Source organism: Idiotropiscis lumnitzeri, chromosome 14 (genome assembly GCF_059441095.1).
Source record: "Idiotropiscis lumnitzeri isolate Australia: NSW breed Sydney's pygmy pipehorse chromosome 14, RoL_Ilum_1.0, whole genome shotgun sequence".
Lineage (NCBI taxonomy): Eukaryota > Metazoa > Chordata > Actinopteri > Syngnathiformes > Syngnathidae > Idiotropiscis > Idiotropiscis lumnitzeri.
In genome coordinates, this window is record NC_142404.1 from 11,382,315 (window position 1) to 11,405,013 (window position 22,699).

General features: G+C 37.8%; 1 long non-coding RNA gene across 1 annotated transcript; it reads left to right on the plus strand.

Annotated features, from left to right (window-relative positions):
* On the plus strand, window positions 1-16,967 carry LOC148323469 (uncharacterized). Its single transcript, XR_015846537.1, has 4 exons — window positions 1-221; window positions 3,538-3,800; window positions 6,412-6,505; window positions 16,005-16,967. It is a non-coding gene; the product is annotated as an uncharacterized LOC148323469 (long non-coding RNA).
* Window positions 16,968-22,699: the final 5,732 nt, after the last annotated feature.

The window sequence follows — 22,699 nt, forward strand, 5'->3', positions numbered from 1 at the left end:
CTTCATTGAGCGAGCACATGCTCAAACCTGGATCTCTTCTACTCGCGCCACTTTCGCAATCTTACTACCATTCACAAACACACGGCCAAGCGTCATAGTGGGAGCACATGGTCGTGCTTGGCTCCTTTTACCCATCGCTCTATATGGCGTCTCAGACTTCTTTTCGTCACTTTCCCCACCATTTCTTTCTTTTTTTTTTTTTACAGAAGAATGAGTAAACGGTAAGTGTTCAAGGGATGTTTTTTTCCCCCCAGTGTAAGCTAGTAGTGTGTTCACCACGCGTTTTATTACGTGCACAAACCTGTTGTTAGCCTTGTTCTCGTGCAAACAAAGTGAACTGTTTGATGTCCAAACGACATCTTGTTTTTTTGCTCAAACTGACCGAAATGTGCTTTATTGGCCACTTTCCACGTTTGGGGAAGGAGTATAGTGTATGCGCGGCGCATGGTTACCTCTCCTCCATGGGTGAGGGAGATTTGAAAAGCTTGTGTTGCTTTTTTTTTTTTTTTTTTTTGCTTTCGCTCCTCGGCTGGCTAGCGACGTCCTCGTGTGTTTCCTGCGTCTTTCCCCCACTCGCGCAGCCTACCGTATCTCGCGGCTCGCTTATAGCCGTAGTGGGCGACGTGTTGGGTGGATAACGCTAAAATAATCGAGCGAGTTTATCTACCGGATACTTAAAAAGTGGCTCCGGAACAAAGCGGCAGCACATGGGGGGGTTGAAGCAGGCCGCAAACTACGTTGTTAGCCTGCTAGTGGCTAATGCTAATCGACAAACACAACGTTGAGTTACTTCGACGTTAGCGTAAATCATAAAAAACATTTAGTTGGACTCCCCAATTCACTCTAAATAACACTTTTTATTGTACGCGTTGTGTGTTTACCCCCAAGTTAGCTGTTATAATTTTAACTATATGTTTGGGGGTGGGGGTTAGCTAGCTAACTAGCTAGCTCATTTAGTGTGTCTTTTTAACCGTCATTCGTGTTTTAAAACATAAATTCCCCACCTAACAGCCCTCGTAAGATGCAACAAAATGCTAGAATAGTAGTTGAAATAAAAACAACGTTTGGCTAACACATGTTCACATATCCGTGTGTTATGGTGAGCATGTAGTGGCGTGTGGAGGCACCCGCAACGTGTGTGTGTAGGTGATTACACTTTTCCACGCATCCACTTCGTAGTGGTTGGAGACATGCCGGGTTTAGTGTAATGAAGTCGCACTTGTTCTTGTTGACTACATCCAGCCGGTGGATGAATGTTGCTCCCAATGCGGACTCGTGGGCGCCATGTTAGTGCGTGGGGGGAGGGGTGTAAAGTGTTGTTCTCCCACCCGCTTGGGTTTGATTGAGGTTCGATGGTCGAGAGAAAAAAAAATGTAAGAATTTCCCGTAGGCAATTTTCCAGAAGCTACCAGACTTGTTTCAAATTTTGAGGATTGCATCAAAACACTCAAATGATGCCTTCTTTTAATTAAATGAAATGGCTACTGCTAGAATAATGCTTTATTGTCCCATGTGAGGTATAGACTTAAATAACCATATCAAATCCGAGTCAATGACTTGCTAACGAATAAACTAATATTGACAGCATTTTTGTTCACGAGAGAAAATGAGTGCTTAAATTGTTAACTGAAACTACATTTTACATTTATAAAACTTGGTATTGTGAGACTGTCCTTTGTTTTCATCTTTGTCAATTAATTTTAGGCATGAGCTAAAAGTATTTATTTCGCGATTAATACAAGGGCATAAAGAAGATGGCAAGAGTTGCTTAAGGATTGTAGTTTACGTTGTTGCACAATACTTGGTGACCTTTTATATTTGCACTCCACAAATAAACTAGAACAAAGCATTTTCAAAATAAAAACTAACAAAACCTAACAAACCATCTCTTAATAAACTACTTAAAACTGACTTTAAAAAAACTCAAAAACATCATAAAAGTGATCTGTAATGAAAAGTCCAAAACTATTATAACCCTGACAGGTGCCGAGGAGAGCAAGGCAGAAATATTTTCAGTCTGTGTTGGCAGGAGATCAGTAAGGAAAGAAAAAACAGCTGTCTTGTAGAAGGAAGTTTGAAAAGCAAGTTTAAGTAACAAAAGGTTAAAAAAACGGGTCGTGGGGGAGTAGAGGCAGAAAAGTAGATTAAGTCGCCATTAATACTGTTTAGATTTATTCTGAACTTTGTATTTGTTTTTACTTAATTGGTTGTTTCTATATCAATGCAGATGTGTGAATATTAGTGCTGTGACAATTGTCACCTCACGGGGTGAACAAAGCATCCTATATGAAGAAAAGGAAGGATGCATGAATAAAATGGGTCTGGGGGAAGGAAAAGATGTCATGAAAAAACAGGTCTGAGGGAGGCAGGAAAGACTTCAGAAAGGAAGTATTGAATTAAGCTTGCAAGAATCAAAAGCAACTTGGGGAAGGAAGGAGGAGGTTGCGTGAAGTAATTTTCAGTGCTGAATGTTATGAATGCGCTGCAAAGTGCGTTATGTGCTTCCAAGTGTACTTAGGTTGGTTTGTAATAACTCAGTTTGCATTAGTGTTGCTAGCATTATAGTTATGGGAAAAAAATAATTTTAGTTTTACATGTGTACAGTTAAGTGGTGTGGCTTAAATCGCAGCAACGCATCTGTTTTTATAGTTTGCTCAATCGATTAATTAGCTGATTAAAACTTATCTGATTTTGTGGAATTGATTGTACATTTGTCTTAAAACAAGATGCAAATGCACTTCTTGGCTCCATTTAGTGAACAGCTGTCTAAAGAAATACTTGACAGCTACTGTACATCCGCACTGCAGACCACACTGGCAATGAAATGGGGGTTAAGAACATTCAGAGATTTCTTTATCAAGTGAGGTGAAACACCTATCCCTTATTTTCCACACAACCCATTTTATAGTCAGATACAATAATGTAGAGGTATAAAAAATATTTTGGCCCTACCACAAAACGTAATCGAATGAAGCACCAAAAATAAATCTGTTCCATGTGATGGTGACCTTTTTAAACACTCGTATTGTTTCTGAGGTGAACTTAACGATTAGGTGCAACCAGTTGATCTAAAAATATTGCCGTTTCATATTTTCATACTTGGCGTGTCTTTCCTCACTCAGAAAATGCCAGTAGTTTGTGTATTCAACTTGTTACACAATCCTTTTATCAATAAAAAAAATACATGATTGAACACGCCATTCATTGTACTTATTTTAATCTTTCCAGCGAAGCTTGGCTTGTTTTAAACAAAATAATTGTGTGTAATCAGTTGACAAATTATTAACCAAAGTATATTAAATTTTCTTTACTTTTTGTAGTGTAAAATTTTTTTTTTTTAATTTTGGGTTAATGGTACATCATGTATTTAAACATTGAGAATGAATGAAGTTCGGCAAAGCAATGCACCCCATTTTGACATGAGCACCACATGACTTTCAGAATTCTAAAGTCCCTTAATCGATAGAGCACCACATTGAGTTGTTTAAAATGTGCTGGTGACACCCTCTTAATTCTCTGCCTTGTTTCTGCTTTCAGGCGGTGGAATGCACCTGGACAATATCCGGAATCTTTAAGGCCCCGTTAGTGTCAAAGTGCTTACAGTGCAGGTAGTCTTATGCGATCTACTGCAGTGGAGGCACTTTCTGCACTATTGTGGCGCATGGAAAGAAAGCTTCCCTCAAGACTGGCGTTTTTCTACACAGGGAATCCCCTTTGATCAAACGCTTTCTTTGTGGGCAACGTGATGTCAGTCCATGTGCTCATGAACTCCGTATTGTCTCCGAATGGCAAACCATTGGGTGAGTAACTTCTTGCAAGACTCTCCGGTGCTTGCGCTAAGGTGCATCTAGTGCAGATAGTTAAGTCAACGTGCACCTACTGCCCTAAGTGCCCCTTCTGGCATAAGCAGCCTGGACTGCTCCATGTTGTGCGTCCATGTTTGCGCAAACACACCGGCGGCGGTGCTCTGTTAGCTTTGCGTGGTTGCGCTGCAAGAAGAACAGAGTTGTGCAAATCTATGCAAAGCTGACGGCGTCCTGTGTTTTTACAACCAACTTGTACCATTTTGTGCCCGCCAATGGAGGAGCTCGAAGTTTCAGCGGTATTAAAGTGCTTATAGTGCAGGTAGTGTCATGACAATCTACTGCAGTGTGAGCACTTCAAGTACTTCTAGATGCCATTGCAGCAAAAAAAAAAAAAAAAAAGACAGCGAGGGACGCCCGTACGAATGTGACTTTCTGGTTAGTTTTGCTGGTTTGCTTTCAGCTTTTCTATGCGGTGCTGTGCAAATCCATGCAAAACTGACCACAGAGCCAACTCCAATCATGGCAGATTTGATCCCGGTCTGAACAGGTTGGGAGAGGTGGCAATGCTCTGGATGTGCACGGTATTGCACTTGTCCCGGCCTGTTGATGACACTGGGAGTGCTTCTACTAAGGAACGGCCCGCGATGGATTGTTTCTCTGTCTGGATGATCCTGTTTGACCAAAGTCGTCTTCTGGAAAAAGCACTGAATGTATTTCTGTTTTACAATTAGTAAATACAAGTTGTTCCCACTAAATCTTTGACTGCCCAGTCATTTTTTCCTCTTATATTTAATGTTATGTTTGAATCAAAGCTATAAATGTGTAATGGACATTTGAAGAAAATGTGTTTGTGATGCCTGTGCTGTATGTATGTAAATGTTTGACAATTTGATAATAAAATGGATTTTAATAATCTATTGTGTTTTAGTACGTTTAAAAAGAAGATCCATAGTGTCATCGTGGCAAATAATGCATTCCTGGTCTTTTTGGCGCTTATTAAATGTGAATGTAGTAGTATGGCCAACCATCGTATTTCTACAGATGTTGGCCACATCTTGCTGCAGATTTGAATGAGACATGTCATGAATATATATTTTTTTTATATCTAAAGGTTTAAAATGAGGGATGTCTTCGTAGTGGTCTATCTTACAGTTTTTAATGTGTGGGTGAGAATCTCAGCTAAGGCGCTTTTGTGTCGATTTTGCATGTCCTCACTTTAGGTTTTCAACCACACGAAGTTTGTGATAACTAAACAAAAGACTAAATTGTCCAATGGCTTGTGATTAGTTGTCATTGACCTTGACCCTAAAGCGGACAAGCCCTATATAAAATGTTTGGATGGCCGCCCCCCCCCAAAAAAACGGCTTATATTCTCCTAAACAGGTTTTACAGTCTTTGTACAAAATTAGTGGGAGTTTAAATGCATGTGGACTCTATCAAGGCTGATGAGCCTTTTGGGATGAGTAGCGATTTGCACTGTAACCAAACAGTACTCAATACAAAGCGTAATTAATCATGGAATTTACTTCCTATTTGTAGGCAAAACGAGCACCGCACGTTAAATACTTCTGTCACGATAATGCATTTACGCTACGACTACGGTGCCAGGAAATTAGGTTTGTAACTGAAGAGAAAAGGAAACCACTTCACAAATGTAAAGACTACCCTGCTTATGGCCGTATCGTAATCTGTGCTAATTGCATTCAATTGTAGCGAATTAATGTATCTCATTATTGCTAGAAATGGAGGTATGACTGATTAGAAAGCTTCAAGCCACTTTTACAACGCTGAGAACACTTTTTTACTATTGCAAGTGCAGTTCCGTAGTTGTCCAGCAGAGGGAAGCACTTGTACACAATATATTTACGTGCTCTTCAAATCAGCCTGGTAGTTGGGTCAATAAAACTATAATGTCTCCTGTATTTAAACGTTTTCGCATGGAAAAGTTAGGTGATAAGTCTATTAACATGTTTTGCCATCTTGTCTGTTTTTTTCGCCTTTCAATGTTCAGTATATAGCCAAATGTATGCTTTTACAAAGATACAGCACAGATAGAAATTCAGAAATAGCGTAATATTTACTCCAATCGAAGTGTACCCAAAACTCGAGTACCACAAATAAAAAAACAAAACATATCAGACATGTCTTTCCAAGCAGGCCAGTGATCGCTGCATGTTATTGTGGTGCCAGCAGCGTGAGAGATGCTCACTGGGGTGTACACCTTTCATTACCATGTCGTCTTTGCTTTGACAGTCAAGATAAATGGCACACGCCCTGGAAGGACACAGACTCAAAAGATGCATTTCCGCTTGTCACCTCGAGCTGATTGCTGGAACCGCTATTTATCTTGCGGTCTGCGTTGACGTGTTCCCTTTATCAGATGTTACAAATGCATCTTGACGATCAAGACGGCAGCCATGTCACTTGGGGCTTCCAAGCACTGTTCATGTGGCCACTGTGACTTTTCCAACTGTGATATATATAAAACCAAAAATGAACAAGAAACTTGGATTTAGGGACTAAAGGACTAAACTCACACCGACAAGAAACTTGAAACTTTCATGACACGTGAGACCAACAATAATGATTCTTCTTCTCTTTGTAGCAATGATGATCCACCGCTCACTCAAGCAAACTGAAGAGACAATAATCCAAGACTGGACAAGACTGGAGGGATCTGACAGGACTGATGAGTACAGGTGAAACTGAAATCCTCTCACAGGACCTGAACCATAGCACGAAAATGAAAGCAAACTAAATATAATGGAAACAAAAAAACGATGCTGATTGGATCAAGAATTTGAGCATCCGTTAAGCTCCATGTTCCTGCTGGGCCAATGGGGAGGCCTCATTTGGTTGCCACGACGAGCAAGGGTCCGATATGTGACAATTTAAATCCGGGTAATGCGCTAGAATGCAATACGTTTGCAAATATAGTGTAAATACAATACATCTGAAAAGCCCAACACACTCATGATACAAGCAGGAACAAATCTAAGTGAAAAACAATGTTTAGCACAATGACACACTAATCTCTTAATTCAGATTTTTGGGTATGTTTGCTCCCGCCTGCATCATTAAATGCGTGCATTCCATTTCTTGAAACCATGATTGTGGAACGCGCAAAAAGCAATGACCCATGTTGCTTGTTTGTTATGGTGTAAAGTCAATGAATTTCATTAACATTGACAGTAAGAATCAAATGATTATTTTTCAAATGCTATATTCTATTAGAAATGGCATTTAGACGCGCTCCCTGACCACTGCTACGGCTGACTTAATCTGCCAAGGGTATTGATTGGTTCAATTTATTGTTTATTTTGTAAATGGCTCAATGGGCTGCATTTGGGGGAAAAATAGAGGGAAAATATTTTTAAATTAATTAATAATACATATGTATTATAGCCATTAAGCGATTAAAATTTTCTTTTACCAATTAATCGCAAAATAATTCCATCATTAGTTGCGATTAATCATATTTTTCAACTGGTATTTTTGTGATGCTTGTATAACAGAAATGTATTTGAATAATATTTTAATCCAAAGACTGTTCTAATAGCTTTCTTTGTTCCTTGAACACAATTTAAACGGAGTCATCTTGACAGGGATTTTTTGTCGAAAAAGTTCTCCAAACTTCTACGGTACATTTAGTTCTACCCACAAGTACCGCACTCCAGCAGTATCTTGAGCAGGGTGTTTTGTTCTGAGATGATGTGCTAATGATGAACAGCTAATATGGTACAGTCTTTGAATTTGGCATTGCAAAGTATGCAAATTATTTCTGAAGTAAATACAACTGAATTGCTCGTATGGATAAATTATCGCGAGAGCTGTCAGACCGTCGATTCATCGAGCTAATTGAACGTTTAGAGGGTACCTTGCATGTGTGTCAATGTTGTGACGACTTAGCGAGCTGATCAAAAAAGCAGCAAACTCAAAACAAAAAAAGCTTCCTGTCAGCTGTCCTGCTGAGGCGGCAATTCCAGCGCCGGCCTTCTCTGTGACAGAGGTCCCGGTCCGTCAACTGACCTCTGCCAGTTATCCAGCTCTATCCCCGACCGCCGCGTGAACTGCGGCTTTAAGTATGCGCGCGGTGCTCCGCTACCGTCAATTTATGCTAATGCACCTCTGAATTGGCTGCGGAAAACAATTAATTTTCCTGGGGCAGGTTGATGAGGAGTTTTCACAAGTAGCTTCTTCGCAATCCGGTCTGCCTCGACACTTTGCTGACTGCGTGGCTTGTCAGGCGAGATGTGAACAGAAGTTAATTTGTGTACACGCTTTGTATGCTTTGCACACAGACATTAAAATGTCAAAACTTTTCATTGTGCTTTATTTAGTTTATTTAATTAGTTTTAGAATTAGTTTTAATATTTATTTATATAGTGTTTGTCAAGTGCAGTATATCAAAACAGTCATTAAAAATTGTGTACTAAAGTAAGATAAACTGTAATTCTCAAGCAAGAGGTTGACTTTTCCTTTAAATACATTTAAAATGAACCCTGAATGCTCATGTATGGTATTAAATAATGAAGATGAAAATGAAGGACATTTTTGCTATAGTTAGGTTTTATTAACATTAAAATTTAGAGTCAGTCAGTTTTACATTTGTTGTTTTACACAATTTTCTGTTTTTATTTTATTTTGTTAACAAACATTTTGTTTTACTTTGCTTTTTTTTGGGGCTAATATTGCATGTTTTTTTTTCTTTTGTAACATTATATGAATTAAAGGACATAGTATGTAAAACAGTCACATGTTCTCTCCCTGAAATTAATCTCTTCATGTTTGTACAGGTCCTTTTATTCATTTTAAATCTTTAATTAATCGGACAAATAATCGTTTATCAGAATTTTATTATCAGCCTTAAAAAAAAACAAGTCAGTCAGGCCTTGTAAATAATCTTTCATTGAAATTAGGATATATTTAACAGATTTCTGTGACACCCATCCCACTTTACATCACCAAATGAAGTTAGCCCACTGTCGTTCTCAACGGCACAACTGGAGCACAGCATTTATTCGGGCGTTAGCCATCAGAAGCTTGTATTCAGTATCTCCTCTCTTAATGGATTTGGAGCAGATGAAAAGGGATTAAACTCTTAGAATCTCGTGTGTTTGGCTCTGCAAAGGCCACACCATGCAGGCGAACCACAGAGGGAAATATGTATGCTCCGACAGTTTTATATGGTGTAAACAGTCCACAATGTACCATCTGCGCTTTTGGTGTCGCTTATGCACCAGGCACGGATTACTCTACAGAGAGGAGGGGAGGGGCAAGGGGGGGTGAACAAAACAGGAAATGTCTTGCATAGAAAACAAACACTGCAAATATTTTGTGAATGACAGATGGAGGATCAGTTTGTCCCAAAGCTCAAAAGTAAATTGTTTTATGTGGTCTAACATTTGATGGAGTACTTCTATAATAACAAGGAGGAGGCCACTCTTTCGTATTTATTTACAGAACAAACAAAACAGATATTTTGTTCTCTGCTTTTAGATCATTTGCAAAAGTGCATTAGGTTCATGCCGTAAGGAAAAACGATGGTAAAGTTACAAGAGCAAAGTTGTGTTTTTTACGATTTCTTATTTAAGAAAAAGAAGTAGTCGTTACGGTTACAAAAAATCTAAACAAAAAAATCTATTGGATTTTTTTTTTTTTCAAGATAGCAAATAGCATTCAAAAAGTCTTGTGGTAATGTTTTGTTTTGTGGTTTTTACAAGAATGTGTTTGTAATATGACAATTGTCTTTTTTTTCAGTGAAAAAAAAACAATACTCCAACACATTTTGAAAAAAAAATGACATTGAGACTAATTATGAAGAAAATTACAGGAATAATTTCATTATTTTTTTACATTGTTTGTGAATCCTATCCCAAACAAAAAAAGTATTATTTTCTTTGAATGTGACTTATTGTCCTCATCTTACAACTTCAAAATTATCAATTCTTTTCTCTTGTTCGGGTTTAAATCTGACGACTTGAACAAAATAAATATCCCATTTGTCATTCTTTCACTCTGTAATTTGCTAACTTAGAAGAGTGAACCAAAATTAAAAAAAGATATATATTTATTTATATTTATTTTTATTTTTCAATGAAAGGTCCATTAATAATTGATTACTCATTTACTAAGATCAAACAGGCTATTTATCCATTAGAATAAGATCACAATTTGATAGAAACAAATGCTATGAGGATTTTATTAAAAATTGACCCGCAACTGTCATATTTTGACAATTTCCCTCCTAAAAATATAAATTTGAATACAGATTCTTACAGGAAATAGAAATTACTGCATTCATTTAATTTGAATGAATTCTTACCTGTCACAACAGCGGTAAGAAACATCAGCGTGACTTGACTTCAGGGAGCGTTCTCCTTCACGCAAAGCGTCTCAGTTCAAACACGCGCACTTTCTCAAAGAATCTCTCTCTTGTCGATCGAATGCTGCTTGATGTCTGCTTTGCTAAAATATGAAGTCACAGATGATACTTTTCGCATGCATGAGAGATGTGACGGTGATAGCCGATTAATTTGAATGTTATTTTTGGGATGTGGACGTTTCTCAGCTGCAGCGTGCAACATGCGCAGACTCTCTTCAAAGATGTAGACTCACTTTATGAACCTGCTAAAATGTGACTCACTCAAGTTTGAACTGCTAGAAACCATCGCCGCACACACAGGAAGAAGATACTCTCGCTTTGTCAGTTCCACAGAGGGGAAACTCGCTTTCCTTTTTTTTTTGGGCAATAGGAAACGTTTGATGTGGAGCTCTGTGGGAAATAAAACCTTTTTGACAGGTGAAATGACACATCTGAGGAAGCCATCAGAGAAGAGAGAGACTGGTTAGCGACAATTGCGTTCTCGCCCGATTTGTCGAATATAATTAAGAGACTTTGGCTTAACACGGCAACGCGATGCTTTATGCTCTGCCGTACATCTAAACTGGGTGTTGAGCATTAAAAAGATTATCAATCGTGACGTGTCAGCAGTTATGTTTACACCCCCTACTGTTTCAAATAAATCTTGTCGTTTGTAAACACTGAATTATTGAAATATACTCCGCCGCGTTGCTACGAGACGGCATTTTGCAAACTTGAGTGTAGACCTCCGCTGGAGGCCGGATAATCCTTGCATTAGCATCTATGCTGTATTCTAACAACTATAATGGGTTCTTCACAAACAAGTCATTAGAACGTATCCTGCTTGACAGAGGTAATTACTCACACCGTTGTACTAAGTGGCATTTGTGTCTCGAACATTGATAGATGCTTGCGAGTATTCCCATTCATCCCAGTTCTTGTATTGCCAAGGCATTAAATCGATCGCTGGACTGCTCGGGTTGTCTTAGGAGACGTTTAGCCTCTCATCTGGCCAAGCTTTATCAGGTCACGCTGAAAGGCGAGCTTCGAAAACGCTAGTTTGAAGGGACGGCGAAGGATCCAAGTATTTATTCTGGAAGGAGGGCAGGGGGCACCGACATACGCAGGAAGTCCTTAAGGACGACATGAGTTCATGTTGTTCTAAAAATAGCTCACCACTGATGAGGCATTGTGATCATTTGGAAAGGGAAACACTTGTAGAGATTTATAGAACTTATTAATATTAATCTAAATGTGTTGATTATTGTGACAAATCATGAACATGATCAATGTCGTCACATTTTTTTATCGCGTATCCTTACTTGGGTCACTGTTTTTAATTACAACGGTCAACATATGTTTCCAAATGTTCTCATAAAATTTCTATTTTTTTCCTGACCACATCATGTTTTCATAACTTAATGATAATGATGGCGATATATGTGATCTTTTATTATATTTAGCAATATTTATGAATTATGGCTTAAGTTCAGCAACAGGTGTGTTTTTTTTTTCTTCCCCGAAACATTGTTGCTATGAATTACAATGCATGGTAAAATAAGTATTTGCTAAAGCTTTTATAGGTTAAAAAAAAAACAGTCCAAAATACATTTAATTATCTGATAAGAAAACAAAACTATAAGTAATTCCAGCAAATTTATTTCAGGAGTGTGTATCACAATAATCAGTTTCTTTACACAATAAAATGTCGTATCGTATATATAATAATTAAATCCTAATGTAAAGTCTTCTTTTTAGTGTGAGAACAAAAAAGTGGACTTGATCTCTGATATCGTCTTATCACTTTTGCTGTGGATAATGCGACATGTGTGGTTGCTTCATGAGGCAGATGACAACTGTCTGCTCATGTGCGTTTTTATGACTTCGCATAAGGAGAAATGGGCAGACACTTCCTATAAAGCAGTCGTCAGGTTGTATTGGAACGGCGGCCTTGCATGCAAGCTTCTCTTCAATCACAAAATAATTTTTAAAGTGCTGTCTCTTGTTTACCACACAGTCAGGTTAACATTTAAGTTTGACACTGACCTGTCCTCTATGTATGGCTTTTAAGGCCCCAAAAATTTGCATATGGATATGATCACCAATGCCGGTTGTTTGTTTAAAAAAAAAAAAAAAGTGCATCTAGTTTCAGAATAAATAAATCCAAAGAGGGTGAGGGAAGAAAATGGAAAAGCGCGAGAACATTGATATTCTGTATATACCGGGTATTGCTAAAAAAAAAAAAAAAAGAAATACATCATTCCGGTACACTTCAAGCTTGGGACGAAGGCTGACACACCTCATAGTCAGAAACAGAATCTGATGTTTGCTGTCTGGCGCGGTGAGGAACAAACAGATTTATATATTGAGGAAAACAAGAAGCCACTGAGCAAGTCGCTTGTCACAAAAGACAGGTTAACTTTTGGGGTTAAGACTCAGCAAGTTGAACAGGATCTGAAAAAGAAGCAGCAATCTTTAGAGGAAAAATATGAACAAAATAAACAGACGGTTTGAAAGTGGAGTGAGGGAGGCCATTTATGTCTCAGAAGTTCTTACTTAAATTGCTGTCATTTTTTCCCTCTGTAGAAGAAACAATAATTAAAACTTTCAACAAATGTCACAGCTACCTTTTGGCCTCCGTGACTATTGTTCCAAATGAGCGGAATATGTGTCGGATCCACCCCTATGGCCTCTCACCACTTTGTCTTAACAACCGTTGTTTTGCATCCCAAATGGCAAGGCAACGGAGCAAAAAGGCATCTCAATGCGCAAATTTCCAAACAAAATAGTTAAAGACATTCAAAAGCAAAGCAGCGAAAATAAACGCCTTTGGAGACTGACATTTAAACACCTTGACCAAAGACTTGATGCACAGAAATAGAAAGTCGCTAAAAATTAATGGGATGTATAGGAAAAAAATAATCAGTTTCGCTGTCAGTAAATTGAGAAAGCTACTTTTTATTCATTTATATATATTATATATTTTGTAAATGCATCTGATTGTTGTCTTTGAGTGTCTTTATTTATTCAGCAGTTTGTAAATGATTTTAGGACAGGGGTGCGCAAACTACGGCCCAGGGGCCACACGCGGCCCGGTAAACGTTTTAATCCGGCCCGCCGAACTTGAAAAAAATTAAATGAATATACCTTGTTCATGTTTTATTTTCTAAATACTGTGGTTTTTCAAAGACATATTTTGTTGTAATGCTTTTGTTCACTTTTTTCTCACATGAGGTGAGGTTACCAAAACACACCATCCATCTGCTCCAGGTCCGGCCCCTCTGTCAAATTTTAGAACCCATTGTGGCCCGCCAATCAAAAAGTTTGCCCACCCCTGTTTTAGGAGATGCTTGTGTCCAACACGTTGCGTACAAAACGTGCTATATAAATACAACAATCTCGTTTTTTCTCCAGGCTAAGCAAATGTCAGCATGTTTGTTTCTTTTCACAATTTAACATTTTATTTCAAAAGAAATTAGGGGCTGAAAGAAAGCCAATCCAGTGAAGACGTGGAGCAAAATACAGCATCTTTATATTTCAATTCAATGTAGGTTTTTGTGTCTTCGAGCAGTCATCTGTCAGTGTTTGATGCTTTGACCCCACTTGTGCGCACACGGCATCTGACACCCCTGCAGGCAATGTCAAATGAGACGGCGTAGGCGAAAGCTTTATCCAACACGTGCGCGAGCACACTCGCCGCTAAAGGTGTACCATTTGTCAGAAACTAACTACGATTTCCTCTCAGCGACAAGCCTCTGTTGCACCGCATCTCTTAAATGCTGCGAGGCGTTTGTGTGCTCAATGGGGCAGCGTCCCAGAGGTGTACACGCCGACACTATCTTTGCATGCCCGCTTTGTCCTACATTTAACAAGCACCCGTTCTTGTACTTAACAAAAGTATTTAACCGAACATTTTTCTGTCTTTTTGCTCCCGTTTTGCACGAGTTGAACAAAGATCAAATACTTTTGCACTGAAAGAAGCGGCGTGTTGAATATCCTCCATTTTATGTCGTCAAGTAAGTGAACGCTCACACGTCTAGTTGGTATGTGCACTGCAATTGGCTATAGCAACAAGTCCAGGGTGGCTTCCGCTCAAAGTCAGATGCGCTCAACTCCAGCTAATGAGAACAAGCGCAGGAGAAAATTGGATGGTCGGTTAATATGCCAGTGTGTGAATTAGTTGAATCTATTAATGTGCCCAGGCTAATATCCACAGTCATCACCTCCTCTTGCGCACCTTTTCGAAGGTTTTTAAACCATGAACGTGTGCGGTGTGACTTGAGATGCCGCTATTGAACATTTCCGGAGCCTACTGAATGTTTTTCCCGAGGTTTTCCATTTGTACTTCGTCCTTTGCGATTCCAGTTGATAGTCTTGATAAATTGAGTGATTTGGGGATCCTGCTCGACTTATTTACTCGACCACCTGCCACAGATGATGATGTTATGTTAATTTAGTGTAGCCATTAAGTAGGTGCTGGTCTCACACACTTGTTCAGAACTTTACTACTTGTATATACACAATACGTCATTAGGAGATAGTATGATTCATTAACTCTCTTATTTTTGTACCGGAATGATGAATCTAATTCATCTTTTTGTCACTTAATTTAAAGCATAAATTCAATCACAAAGAAAATTATTATTATTTATTTATCTCATTTATTTATTTATTTATTTTTTTTTACGAAAACAAAAATTATGCTTTAGTATTTTGGCTAGTTAAAAATGTGAATTATATTCATATATAATATATATAATAATATATATAATAATTATATATATATATATATATATATATATATATATAATATATTTATATTTATATATATATGTGCATATGTTTTATTTATATATATATATATATATATATATATATATATATATTTATTTATATATATATATATATATTTATTTATTTTATTTTATTTTTTTATCTGATATCTGATAGAATTGTTTTGTTTTTGCATAAATATCATTTCAGTTAAAGCTTCAATGTACTAGAGTGTTAACCCTTTCAAAAACATAAAAAAATAACCCAAACATGAATTAACATGACTGTTAATTTATGGTCGCTCTGTCATAAACCTTATATTGAATGCTGAGCTTACACGTTTATTAAGCACAAACAATAACGGTAAGACATATAGGACAGTAATATACATATATAGCAATATAACTGTATAAAATATGAAGTATACATTTGGAATAAATACCCTGCAATTCCAATTGCACCCCCAATGTGTATGTAGAGGACTCGCTGTAATGAACACATTTGTTTTGAAACGTTGCCTCGTTATACTACATCTGCATCAAGACCTTGATGCAACGATGCCGGCCAAAGACGCGTTTAATATTCCGTGCAGTCCCTCTGAGCTTTGGCCTTCCCCTCCTCGCAGGGGCGCCTAATGCAACATAATGAGTGGCTGGCACATCTTCAGCGCATCAACGTCCTCACTGCGGATCTATCAAGCCATCACGAATGAATGGACGCAAGTTTTTTTCCCTGTGAAATGTCAGGCGAGTTTTCAAAAGATGTTTACTGACTAATTACAGAATGTCAATTGCCAGGAGCTTTAGGGGGAGAAAAAAAATAAATGTCGCATGAATAACAATAACAAGACTAAAATGAGAGTCGTGTAATTGTGCGGTCAAATATCAGGAAATTGACAAATGATGCGTTATCTGCAGGGCTGGATCGTTTACATGTCTTAATCGCACACTTGTCTGGCTTCAGTTATGTATTGGAGGTAACAGCTGAACTTCAGTCGTGTTTTTTATTGATGGGACTCTATTAAAACTTAATCATGCATGTTCTGCCTTTTTTTCTTCCAGATGGTCTGATGATGTTGGAATTTGTCGAGGCACTTCTGTCCATGCACATTTCAAAAACATGCAAGCTATGTTCATAGAAATTTTTGAATGAGATGATTTCAAACTTTTAGGTCCATGAACCCCTTACGTAATTCTAATTAAATTTCACATGAATAATTATCATGTGCACCCCTAAATGACATGGAAATTGTTTCTCAAATGTTTCAACCGAAATATTCATGACCTGTTTAATAGAAAGGAATCTAACATGGCTGCAAACAGAGAGGAGCTAGTTCCTGTACGTAAGCATCGTTAGCACTGTTGTCAACTTAAAGACTTTTCCAACTTTAAAAACACGACAAGCGACATCATGAGCCATTTTTTTTATTTTTATTTTTTTTGCTTTTATGGTTCTGTATGACAAGGCACCGGTGGAACGCAATCGCAATTTGCATTTAACATAGCCAAAGGCACGGGACCCATTTACAGTATAATTTGCAAGAGCAGTGATTAACGACATGTTTGAATAGTTTGACTCAAGGTTGTAATTTCTAAGCCGCAAATATTTCCCGGAGGTTGCCTTGCCTGTACAACTCTACCTGTACATGAGAAAACGACTTTGCAATCATATCACACCTGACTAATCTCTAACATTCATATTGCATTGAGCTTCATCACTCATGTAAATGCCTTCAATCGCCGCAAAAAAAATTCACAATAGGCCGGAGAGTCGGATCAGTTTTGTAGTGCTTTTTTTATTAACGTTTTAACAGCTTAGCACACATCGCTACAGAATGGTAACGCAGTGGTCCCCAACCATTTTTTCCGCCGTGGACCGCTTCATACAAGTCCTTAACTTTTGCAGACCGGCAACAGGAGAGGAGGAGGAGAAGAGCTCGCCGCATATTGTGCCGAGCAGGCTCGCTTGTGAGTTTAATATTAGCGTAATGTGACTGAGACGATTAGCATCTTGACATGCGTCAAGAGTCCGACGTAATGGAGAGAGGCACTCTCTTTTCAAATTGAAATATTTTTCAGCCTTGAATAATAAATAAACTGGACGTACTACAATTATTTTTTTCTTTCATCTGTTCTGCCGGCCGTGGCCCACGGACCGGTACCGGGCCGTAGGCCGGTGGTTGAGGACCGCTTCTCTAAAGAACAAGATGACAAAAGTCTGGGTAAATGCTGTATTCAATTTAATTCTTGGACTTTACTGTTTTCCTTGAAAAGAAGTTGTAAAACTCATTGTAATTATTTATTGGTTTCTATTTAGTTCATGTTATACTAAATGTAGATGTTATAAAAAATGGGAAATTTAAAAAAAAAAAAAGCCAATTGTTTTCTTTTTTTTTTTTAATTATTTTTTTTTAAATGTAATGATTTTACTGCCCCGGCCCACTTGGTAATAGATTTTCCTCCATGTGGCTCCTGAGCTAAAAAGTAGTTTGACACCCCTGACCTAAAAGAATGTCTGTAAACTGTGACCCTTTATGAAATTTCAGAACTTTTCCCCCCCTCTGCTTAAAGTGACTTTCAATCAAAATAGCGATGCACCAAACATTCACTCTTCTCCGTCATACGAGCCCGGGGGACCTCTGAGCCTAATTTGCCTCGACTAGAAAAGGCAGATAATAGTGCGCTTGAGAGAGGCAACTCAATTCCCCCGTTTCCCTCATCTGGAATATATTCCATTTTAAATATCAAACTGCTGGCATCAAATATGAAAAAAAAAGCCTTTGAATGAAGCAAAATTGGATATGAGGGGAAACATAAGGAAACCTCGATAGCGCTTGATAAGTCTGTACAGTCTTTCTTCACATATTTTAGGCTGAGAAAGCTTATTTCTTTGTCTTCTAATGAGTTCATTAAAGCTGTGTTTTATGTCAGTCAAAGACGTAAGCTTTGCGTTACGAGTGGGAACTCGATGAGTCTACAAATGTTTTGCAATAATAAGTCAACTCGTGTTTAAAGAGGACATTTTATGCTGTATTGATTTTTTTGTATGGAAAATAGTATCAATGTACGTAATTGTTTTCTTTCATTTGCTGCCTTATTATAAAAGTGGCAGGGCATCGCCTTCTTGTGCGGATGTCAGAGACCTTTGATTGAGCCAACTGGAAACTGTTTTATGTCATGAAAAAAGGCAGAATATTAAAACAGAAATCAACAAATTTGGCTATCGTCCTGCTGGGACTCAAAAACAATTCAATTGTTAAAAACAACAGTTGAAATAATCATTCTAGGGACGTACAGGAATATGTAAATCCTCATTGTCTTTCATGTTAGCAGAGTTCATGATTTTTTTTCTCATGCAACTGAATTGTCGAAAGTGGCTTGAGAGAGCGGGTGGACTCATTTCATGCAGTGGCTACAATCAATGCTGCTGCAGTCAGAGACACGAGGAAAAGTTGAAGTCACCATAGAGCAAAATTATAATGGAATTTTAAAAAGCAAATCAGTTTCATTGGACAGTTTTCCAACCTATATTGAGCCAAAGCAACCATTTTACATCCGAAAAAAAAAAAATCACATCGCCAGGCAAATATGTCAAAAAAAGGATGACTTCTTAAATAAAAATGATCTTTGGTCCAATTTACTCCCGAATTGACTTGAAGTGAACACGATTTGATAATATTTGCAGGAAGCTATGATTTTTGTTTTAACGGCAAATGGTGGATACACAAGTTTATTGTACCGTATGCAATCTAATAGAATAATACTGTTCTCCCTGCCACATAAATTGCTGACATAGATGAACAAAGATTTTTTTTTTCATAATTAATAATATTTTTTTGGGACAAAATAAATAATTTGGATAATTTCCTTCGGCACCCTTGATTATCTCACACGACACACTCGGCTGCCACGTTACCCTTGTTACAAATCACTGGTCTGTGGCTACGTAATTGCATCGGCAATTGACAGATAACTTGTAATTGAAACAAATTCGGTCGGCAGTAAATCAGCTAATTAAAGGAGCAAATCAATAATAAAAAACATCACGTTTGGATATTTGATGAAAGTTAGTCACAAAAGGACGTGGAACTGCCCCCGGATGGTGTTTTTCTTTCTACCAGGCGAGCATAATCAGTTTCATCTCATCATCACCCTTGAATTTTTGCAGCTATTGAGATAAAATACGGTAATGGTGTGCGAGTCATTGATCTCATTTATGGCATCTCCAGTGTGAGATTACGCAAGATAAGAGGTAGCATGAGGTATCCCTTCACCAGCTCATCCTCATTGCGTTAACATTCCTCTTACTGTCGTCGGGTAACACAGGCTGAAAAATTGACTTACTCCTTAAAAATTATTTGGATGCACCTGATATTATAGAATGTTGAAATATGATTAAAACAATAGTTTTTTAGGATGAATTATAGGAATGACAAAAAAGTAAAAAAAAAAAAAAATAAAAAAATGATAAAATAAATAAATAAATAAGTAATTTTCATCTAAGCGGACATGACAAAATGCTGATTAAGCCCATCAGCTCCCCGAACATCTGGCTGTATTTTTTTATTTTATTGTATTTATTTTTTATCATTCAACCCTTTATATTTCATGTGGACCGGCGACATTAACGCGCTCCGTTCCACCAATACTCTTAGAATTGTGCACCTTTTTACTCAATCACATCGAGACTATCTTGGTCGCCGCTCCATTAGCGAGATGCTTCTAGAAGGAAGCTAGGCCTCATTAACTAGCCACCTTCATGATACTTAATGGGCTGATGGAGGCTAAGACAGGCACACTCTTTGCAGGACAAATAGCTGTCCGAAGATGATAGCCAGGCGGTAGCACGGCACCGTTATGTGCATTTCTATATTTTCTTTTCACGGATGTGTCATGATGATGAGAACTATGTCGAGCCTGAAATGGAACATTGTAATTTGGCAACATCAAATCCACAAAATCCATGTTACATATTGTACTAGTTACACCACCAATACTTTGCAGATGCTTGCCTCCACTGCAAAAAGCCTCCTTTTCAAGTTTTTTTTTTTTTCCGACTGATGCGTATTGTATTCGGTGGTTTTCACAATTTCTTGCAATTTGGAACGGGGACAGTTGTAAATCGGGTCAATTGTAACGCTTGCAAATGATCCAATCAGGATCAAGATTGGAATCACCTGACTCACCTTGCACAAGCTGAGTTTAGTCCTCAGGGAAAAAGTAGCATCATAAAGCAGGCGCAGAAACAAATTCTAAAGGAAGGGTTAAAATTTATTTTCTTTTCGAGTCAAATTAGTTTTGTGATCACATAGCCTGCTTTGTAGTTAAATTCATGAAATGTATATTATGTTGTTTATGTGTCTGTTTAGCTACATTGAGGTCATTCTAGGTCAGGCGTGGGTAAACTGCGGCCCGGGGGCCACATGGGTTGGTTTTTGATTGGCGGGCCACAATGGGTTCTAAAATTGTCAGAGGGGCCATGACCAGGAGCAGATGGATGGAGTGTTTTGGTGACCTCATTGGAGAATAAAAATACATTTAATTTGAAATGAAAATGAAGAAAAGCATTAAAACAATATATATGTATTTGAATAACCACAGTATTTAGAAAATAAAACATTAACAAGGTTTATTCGTTTAATTTTTTTCAATTTTGGCGGTCCGGATTAAAACGTTTAACGGGCCGCATGTGGCCCCCGGGCCGTAGTTTGCCCACGCCTGCTCTATTGTGATCATTACTTTGTCCTTGCTGCATGCATGCATTCGCTCCTTTTTCCCCTTTGCTGTGGTCCAACTGAGTGTTGGGAGCTTGCTAATTACAGCCCCCGGGGAGGTAAATGAAGCTTGATTTGTACAGGAAAGAACAACATTTGGGGAGCTCTGCACAAACATTATTTTGAACTAGCCAACCTGTTAGGATTTATGAAGGAGAAACTTAGTTTTCTTGTTTTCCGTATTTGCATATTGTAAGCGTTGATTGCTGCGCACGCCGTAATGGTTTCATTCCTCAGTGTCAGCCCCACGGACACGTTTGCTACCAACGCAATCAAAGGGTGAGGTGATGAAGCATGAGTGATGTCATTATGTTCGGGCCATGCCTGGCTGCAGGAGAATGTGTGACACATCCCTTCTCCTTTCAAACTTGTGCTAATTACGCCGCTTGGTGGAAGGGAGGTCAAAATGTCACGGTTTAGACAATGTAACGACAGCATTGGGCAATATATTTTTAAAGTGTAACCTTGAGTCCTTTGTCTCGATTGAGGAGAATGGATTGTCATTTTTAGTGCATGCCATGGGCCACTTAAACGGGACTTTTTTCGGACAGCCAAAACATTTTGATCAAACTCGTTTTACAACTTTACCATTAATAATAATTGATTGACGGATGAAAAAAAAAAGAAGGAAATAATCCGGAATTAGTTCTGGATCCATTTTGAAATGCATTGTTGAAGACGATTGATTCTGCAACAGCAAAGGTGATTACAGTCTACTTGTTTTTTTTTTTTAAATTTTTTATTTGTTTTTTTTTAGATACACTTTATATATTATTAAAGGGAAATAGGAGGTGTCTATAGATGTGCTCAAATAACTGGGTCAAGGCCGACATTGTATTAGAACAGAGGCCACTATGGATTTGAGGAAGTACGGCATTTTTTAATTTTGACCTTTTTAGTTTTGCAGCATTGAGTAGAAGTGATGACATGACATTATAAACAGCATGTCTTGTAGTCTGCTCCCAAAGGCTATAGTGGATTTCATTGGTTTTAAAAGGCAATTTGAAACCCTGATGGATACATTTCATCCTTGAGCTGGCTAACATTATTAAGGAGACAGACATCTTCATTATGCTTTCATTTCCCTCCTGAGTATAATGAACTTCTGCAACAAAAAAGAAAACAAAACAAACTTTCCGCGTTAATTCCTTTGTGCTAAAATGACCCTTTCAGACAGTGCAACAGGAGATAATTAGTCGCCTATAGAAGCAAATGAGCCTGTAAACAAATTCCATTTAATCTGCTTTAATTAGAGCCACCTTGTGCGTACTTTAATTAAAAACAGTCTATGAGCATCATATAAATAGAATTATGGCATAAAAAAATATACAGTACAAGGCTCAAGTTTTATTCAATGCATCTTTTTTCGAAAAATGGTTCAAGTCAAGTGCTACTGTTTTTTTTTTTCCAATTTCTTAATGATTATCCTGTTTGTTGATTTTATATATAATTTAGCGTAAAAAACATCAGTGATGGATATTATTTTGTTGAAACAACCACGTAAAGCACTGTTGTGTAATAATTTGAAGCTTCCGTGTTATTTAGATTAAATATTGTTTTTTTAATAAAGTGATTATCAAACTGTCATTGTCATGGTGACCACAGATGATTTATTGGAGTGGCCTACATTTCAATGACTCCCAACCACTCATTAGTGGGCCACGAAAGCAGAAATTTTCCAATATCACCAAAAGCCTGAAATTATTATTCACATACTAAAAATATTATTTTAATTTTTACTTTAATGCTAACTCTTCAACTAGATGGCAGAAGGTGCGTTCACTCTTTGGATTAACCCGTTACCTGTTTGGTGGTGTGCAGTGAGATTTTCGGAGATAAAATGTGTGCCTTGACTTAATAAATTGGGAGACACTGGTATATAATTTTGGGGGACAACAGGATAGGTTGCGTTAGCTTTTAGCATCAATGTTATTCTTTGGCTTGAAACTGTCATAGTTATAACGCTTTTAAGTAACAATAGGC